Raw genomic sequence first — 8333 nt, forward strand, 5'->3', positions numbered from 1 at the left:
TTACAGCTAGATTCAATATTTTTGCAAAAGCATTTCACAGTTGCTGATATAAATGTCTTTTTGCATTTATTGCATAGTTGGTCTATTTGTATTAATGTAGCAGGCTTTTTTGGTCATTACCAAGACCTATTCATTAGAAGTTGCAAAGTTATGATATTCATTCTATCATCTCTTCTTTATTTTATTGACTCTAGTGTTTTTAGAAAACGGCATCAACAACAAACTCCCCTCATCAATCATTTGAATTAACCTGAGGTATAAGTTTGCACAGAAAAGAATCAAAATGTGATCCATTAGGGTTGTTTTTAGTGTAATTATGAACTTGTGCACTTAAAAATAATTGATATATATGATATATATGTATATCAATTGATATATATAAGAGTGTGTGTATATATATATAAATTATAAATATATTATCTATATTTATAATTCATATATAAATTATAAATATATTACTTATTATATATATATTATATATATAAATTTTTTTTCAAATATACAAGTTAAGGGCACTTAACCACCAAGCCACATCTCTAGCCCTTTTTTATATTTTATTTAGAGACAGGGTCTTGCTGAGTTGCTTGGGGCCTCACTAAATTGTTGATGCTGGTTTTGAACTTGTGATCCTTCTGCCTCAGCCTCCTGAGCTGCTGGAATTATAAGGGCAAACTACCTCACCCGGTGATATATTTTAATTGACTGTAGTTATTGTTCTTATTGATATATGGATTGTCTTATCTTTAGCCAGTGTTGTCTCTGGAACCCTTCCCCTACTCCCTACCCCTATGGCACTGGGGATTGAATCCAAGGGTTTGGGAAGCCACTCCTGAGCTATTTAGTGTCTTCACTCAGCCTTGAGCCAAGGAGATTTTGGTCTGGCATGGCATGCTATTTTGTCGCTCCTCCCACTTAATGGATTACACAATGGACCTGACCTCAGGCTTGGCTAGGTCCATTGGAGCTGCTCTCCTAGCTCCAGAATTAGGCATGACCCATTGGGCCTGGACAGCCCACCTCCTACCTTATTTGGCAGAAGAACATTCTATGGAATACCTTTGAAGTTTCCCCTATGTATAATAAAGCAAGTGCGGGTTCTCTCTCTCTCTTTCCAGTGTGGAACTGGACCCTAAGGTCGAAAGCCCTTGCTTTCTAAAATTACTTTTTGTGTCCTGTGGATTTTTCGCCACCTTCTTTTCTTAGCTTTATTTCACAGCCAGCCTGCTTCACACAGAGGAACCCCAAATTCCACCACCCACCTGGGACATGGGCGAGTGCTCTATCACTGAGCTCATCTCCAGCCTTTTTAATTTTATTTTGAGACAAAGTCTTGCTAAGCTGTCCAGGCTGGCCCAAACTTGGGATCCTCCTGCCTCAGCCGTCCTGAGTAGTTGGGACTACAAGCGTGTACCACTGCACTGTCTTTGGAATCCTCTTGACATGATTCCAGAAGCCTTTCTTTCTGATATAACAAGATATTCTAGGCTCATCCTGTACATTTTCTGCCTCAGACTGGAATCAGTCACTATTCCAAAGAGTCATGGTTTCTTTTAAGAGGAAATAACATTTAGAGTCTATGATCTGAGCTCTTAGGGATGCTGAATGCTACTGGGGTGGGCACCCATGTTTAAAGCCTTTTTGGTGAAGAAAACAAATATTTTTTTTCATAGATGGACACAATACCTTTATTTTATTTATTTATATGTGGTGCAGAGGATCAAACCCAGTGCCTTACACATGCTAGGCAAGCACTTTACCATTGAGCTACAACCCCATCCCCAAACTTAAAAAATATATTTTTTTAAAAGAGCAAGTATAACATATGCAAGAACCTTTCAACTGATGTGTCCGAACCAGTCTCTACTACTCCCTCCAATTAATCCTCCACATCCCTGTCAGAATCATCCTTACAAAACACAGATCTAATCTTCTGACTTCTCTGCTTAAAAATGTCTGATAGACTCCCATTCCCTACTCCAAAATAAAGCCAAATCTTCTTAGCATGACATACATTCATGGCCTCTCCAAACTGGCCTCTGCACCTCCTCCATTCCAGCTTCTTTAGCACTCAGCCTTCCTTCCCACCCAGTTCAGCAATACCCCGCTGCTCCTGCAATTGTGTACTTGCTCACCCACTCCACTCTGCCTAAATGCTTTTTTTTCTATTCTCATAATTTATATTTAGCCTTCAATAAATAGCTAGAATATTGATTTCCTCTAATATAACCCCCAGTCTCCCTTCCCCAGAAGGAACTAATTCGTTTCTATTGTGTCCTCCACAGTACTCTAAAATATTTTTTTGTAGACTAATGAATCTGTATTAGGATGATTTGTTTACATGAGAGTGTACCTTCAGCTACACTGGCTCCCAGAATAAAAACACTTACCAGTGGTGGTACTGCAGTTTTATGTATTAGACTGATTAGACTGATGCAACACTAAGTGTGGAATTGCATGGTGTGAGGGTTATTTCCTTTTAATTTCTCACATTATATTAAGGAGGAAGTTCTAGTTGGGAGCCAGTATGTCTTCAACATCTCTCTATTGGGTAATTAATTTTCCTTTTATAAAAGAGAGCTGACCTCAAGCTTGGAAACTTTGTAGATATACATTTTTTTTTCATGATACTTTCTAATGACTACCTTTTGCCTATGAAATATTTAAAATTAATGTTGGTGACAGTTTGCTTTTAAAATAAAAGTGAGTAATTTAAAGTAAACATTATGGTAAAGAGGTACCACATTATGATGAAAATCTCAAGAGAATGTATAAAAATTACTTATGTCTGGGAAACCCTGGACTAGGTCCTTGAGAATTAGAGAGCATAACTTCTATTTTCATTTTAGTTCCTAGAACTATGCTTAATAGGAGATTAACACTGAACATTTGACAAAATAAGAAGAAACACCCACCTCCAACATTTCAAAAACCTAATTTCATTTTAGGGAATATACAGGTATAGTGACAAGTCTTCTCCAAGCTGACTTTCTGAAAGAGATTAGCTTGTTCCTTTCTATTTACATTATTATCATAAAAATGACTTTTTACACATTTCCTCTAGCCACAGCATAGGAGATCAAATTCATAAAAGCATACAACTATAAATATTCCAACAGGATTGAGTGGAATGTTTTATAAATTGGTGCGGGGGGGGGGGGACTTCTAACTTTCATTCCATATAAATCCATACATCACTTTTCAACTTCAACGTCATGGAACTTGTTAAGAAATGGTATGGGAGGTCTTGGGGAATGAAAAGGGGACAAAAAGGAAGGAAGGGAGAGAGAAAGAGATCAAGGGAGGAAGGAAAGGGTGGCCCAGGGCAACTCGCTGGAGGAAAGCTAGCACCACCTGTTGGGGAGTGAGTTCACTGCATAAGATGACATCCACTGTGGTGATTTCATGGATCCTGATCTTTGTTTCTTCAATGTACTTTCCATCACACAAATTTCAAGACACTCATACATATCCAAGCATAATTTAACTTTCAAATAGAGTCTGGAGAGATGGTGTACTTCTGTAATCTCAGCAGCTCAGAAGGCTGAGGTGGTAGGATCACAAATTCAAAGCCAGCTTTAGCAATTCAGCAAGGCCATAAGCAACTTAGTGCCAAAGATGTGGCTCAGTGGTTAAGCACTCCTGGGTTCAGTCTCTGGTACCAAAAACAACAACAAAAAACCCAAAAACATTTCAATTAGTTCCATTTCCCCATAATGACACTCAAAACCAAAACTAGTTAATTTAACCTAATTAAAATATACTGGCATTTCATGATTTGACTCCTTGATTTCAGACCTACCAATTAGCCCATTTTGATCCAGTTAAGAAATGAAAGAAAGGTAGTTGTATTATACAACCACACACACATTTAGATTGCTTTAGAATAGCAAATATGACCTGGAAATATAGCTCTGTGGTTGGACATTTGCCTAGCATGTGCAAGGCCCTGAGTTCAATCCTGATACTGAAAAATAAATAGAATAACAAATACATGTTGCTCAATGTTATAAAGCAGGCTTGGCAAGTCTTGGTTAGCCATGGTAATTAGAAATAGGAATAGCCTTGGATTTTGAACTTTACTAAGAACCCCCAAACAGTACATTTCTACTCTCAAACTCTTCTCTCCAGAATCTACTGATGAAATTGAGACGGTTGTATTTGTCCTGAACATTTACAATAGTTGTTCTTGAGTGACAGAAAGAGTATAAGAGACAGTCAGTGGATTCAAGCCACCATGTGGGGGGTGTTAGAATGTGGGCAATGAGGTAGAGAATAAGAGGAAAGGTCTTAAGTACTCGGATTCTAAATGACAATAATTTTGCTATCAGCAATTTTCCCAGAGACAGGTCTCAAGATTAAGCAATTAAACATTCAAAATAACTTCATATGTACCTTTATTTTAAATATAGTAGACTACTTTTTTTTTTTTTTTTTTTTTTTGTACCAGGGATTGAACCCAGGGGAGCTTAATCACTGAGCCACAACCTGGCCCTTTTTATATTTTATTTGGAGACAGGTTCTCGCTAAGTTGTTGAGGCTGGTTTTGAACTTTTGATCTCCCTGCCTCAGCTTCCCAAGCTGCTGGGATCACAGGTGTGCGCTACTGTGCCCAGCATAGACTACTATTTTAATTTTTTTATTTGTTCTACTTAGTTGTGCAAGACAGCAAAATGCATTTCAATTCATCCTACACAAATGGAGTGCAACATTTCAATTCTCTGGTTGTACACGGTGTAGAGATGTACCATTAGTGCAATCATACATGTAGTAGGTTAATGATGTCCATCTCATCCCACAATCTTCCTATCCTCATAATGCCTCCCCACTCTCCTTTGCCCAATCCAGAGTTCCTCCATTCTTCCCATGGCACCCCCCGCCCATTATAGATCAGTATCCACTAATCAGAGAAAACATTCAGCCTTTAGTTGTTTGAGATTGGCTTATTCGCTTAGCATTATATTCTCCAACTCCATCCATTTACCTGCAAATGCCAAAATTTTATTCTTTCTTAATGCTGAGTAATATTCCATTATATATATATACACAGTTTCTTTATCCATTCATCTATTGAAGGGCATCTATGTTGCTTCCACAGTTTAACTATTGTGAGGTGAGCTGATATAAACATTGACGTGGCTACGTCACTATAGTATACTGATTTTAAGTTCTCTTTGGGTATAGACCAAGGAGTGGGATAGCTGGGTCAAACAATGGTTCCATTTCCAGTTTTCTGAGGAATCTCCACACTGCTTTCCAAAGTGGTTGCACCAATTTGCAGTCCCATCAGCAATGTATGAGTGTATCTTTCCCCCCACATCCTCACCAACATTTATTATTGCTTGTATTCTTGACAACTGCCATTCTGACTGAAGTGAGATGAAATCACAGAGTAGTTTTTATTTGTGTTTCTCTGATTGCTAAAGATGTTGAACACTTTTTCATATATTTGTTGATCTCTTGTATATCTCTTATGAGAAGTTAGACTACTATTTTAAAGACAAGTTTTAACAAGTAGAAAAAAAGATTCTAAATTTCATTTTCAACACTTTATACAACTGTGGTTTCAATGAAAAAAATGAAATTTGTTTACTTTTGAATAGTGAAATAAAGTAATGACAGTATTTAAATGGAAAAGAACACTAATTTTCCTAAAATATATTTGAATATAATCTTTGGGAAAAATTTAAGAAGCATGAAACAGACTGTAATTTTTAAAGTGTATTAAATAGAAAAGGATAATAGTAACTGCAAAGAACAATATATTGAATTCTGTTGTAAAAAAGAAACTACATCTGGGGTTGGCTCAGTTGGTAGAGCATTTGCCTTGCATGTATGAGGCACTGGGTTCGATCTTCAGCATATAAAAACAAATAAATAAAATGAAGGTATTGTGTCTGTCTACAACTAAAAAAAAAAAAAAAAAAAAAAAAAGATTAAAAAAAAAAGAAACTATAAACCTACACGGTGGTGCGCCAATTACCCTAGTGATTTGGGAAGCTGAGGCAGGAGGATTGCAAGTTAGAAGCCAGCCTTGGGGATTGAACCCAAAGGCTCTTACCACTGAGCTACATTCCCAGCTGTTTTATTTAATTAATTTGTTGAAACAGGGTCTTCCTAAATTGCTGATGCTGGCCTCAAAACTGTGATCCTGACTCAGCCTCCCGAGTCACTAGGATTACAAGTATGCCTGGTCAGCCTTGGCAACTTAGTGAGGTCCTTAACAACTTAGTGAGACCCTGTTTCAAAACAAAAAATAAAAAGGACTGAGATATAGATCAGTGATGAAGTGCTCAGTGGGTTCAATGTCCAAGACCAAAAAGAAAAAGAGCTACAATTATTAAATAATTCTCAGATTTTCTAGTAGTACATTCCTTGGGAATCCTTTGGGAATTTAGAAAGACTATAGAGTACCATTTGGTGCCTTAAAGTAATGATTCAATAAAGTAACACTGCTAAATAGGATTTAAAGTTCTAGGACATAGGCTAAATGTGAATGTTTTTGAGGTTCGATGCATTGAAACCAGGGATACTTAACCACTGAGCCACATCTGTAGCTGCTCCCACTGACTTTTTTTTTTTTTTGCCTCAAATCATATCTGAATATAGGAAGAGCAGACATTTTAATGTAATATAAATAATTATGGTTCCACAACTTTTAAATCAATTCCAACTATCTTTACATTTCAAGTTTCTAATGGAACTTCCTTTCACAGTCCGACTCTTTCCTCAGATACTTCCATCTATAGGGACAAAGATCCTATCAGAGATGCCATCTACACTGCCTTTTTTTTTTGGGGGGGGGGTGGTTATACCAGCAATTGAACCTAGAGGTGCTTAACCACTGGACCACATCCCCAGCCCTTTTTATTTTTTGAGACAGAGTCTCTCTAAGTTACTTAGGGCCTTGCTTAATTGCCAAGAATGGCTTTGAACTTGTGATCCACCTGCCTCAGCCTCCCAAACTGTGGGGATTATAGGCTTAAGACACCAGCCTGGCCACACAGTCTTTTCACATTTTCCTAGATTTTTTTTTTCTTTTTAACTGTAAAGCACTTTGTGGTTGTTTTGTTTTGTTGTTTTCTAATTATAAAAGCACTTTAGCAATAATCTGAAAGTTTCAAAAGGTAAGCAAAAGAAAGTAAAAATCAAACTATGATGCTTTCACATGGAAATTCTATTTACACATAACACACATATAAACAGGCTTTTAACTAATTAGGTTCATAATTTACATAGAAGCTAGCAAATTATTTTTCCTCTACTGAACAATATGTAGCTTAACTGGCCAATCAGCAAATTAAGTTTCATTTATATGCAAAGTCAATGCATTGGGCTAAATAGAGACCTTCAAAAAAAGAATGTCCAAATTATAATCCCTAGTCTGTGACTTTATCTGGAAAAAGGGTCTTTGAAGGTATAATTAAGTTATAGATTTTCAGATGAGATCATTCTGGATTAACTCTATGACGAGCATCCTCATATAAGTAAAAAGAGAGAAAACAGAGGTAAAGGTGGTATGAAGACAAAGATAGAGACTAGAGCTATGCAGCTATGGTCAAGGAATGCCTTGAACTACCAGAGACTGAAAGAAGAAGAAAGGATTCTCTTCTAGTGCCTTCAGAGGGAATATGGCTCTGTGGACACCTTGATTTTAGACTTTTAACCTCCAGAACTGTAAGAAAAAAGAATTTCTGTTGTTTTAAGCCACCAAATTTCTGGCATTTTGTTATTACAGCTCCAGCAAACTATTAACAGTCAGCACTCCAAAGTTTCCTATGAAACTTTGTTCTCCAGCCTTACTTTCTCATTTTTAGCTCTATGCCTTTCCTTTCATTCCCTATATTGCCTCAGGGCCTTTGCACATGGTGTTCCAATGCACCAACTGATCTTCTCCATTCAATTCTCTCTTCAGGGAAAAGTTCTAGCCCTGCTCATCACCTTAAGGTTCCCTCTCAGTAGCATACAGTTCTTTTCAATAGTTCTTATTGTAGTTGGTATCTTTACCAGTATATCAGATTCTATCGTCTTCGTGGCTGGCCGAATAGCTCAGTGATAGAATGCTAACAAAAGCCTCTGGGTTCAGTTCTCCAGCACAGCAAAATTAATTGATTTAAAAACAAAAAATTTCTTTACCAGATTGTAAGCTTCATGAAAAGGAACCCTGCCTCCCCTCCCCACCATTATATTCCTAGTCTAGCCTTGTGCCAGCTGTGGCATAACAATCCTTTTGAATAAATAATCACTTTCCAGAAGCATCACAGACCTTGGGAGCTTCTATCCTACAACAGGGTAATAATTGTGAATTACCTGGTGGCCATCCCTTAATAGAAGCA

This window comes from Callospermophilus lateralis, chromosome 6, assembly GCF_048772815.1.
Source record: "Callospermophilus lateralis isolate mCalLat2 chromosome 6, mCalLat2.hap1, whole genome shotgun sequence".
Lineage (NCBI taxonomy): Eukaryota > Metazoa > Chordata > Mammalia > Rodentia > Sciuridae > Callospermophilus > Callospermophilus lateralis.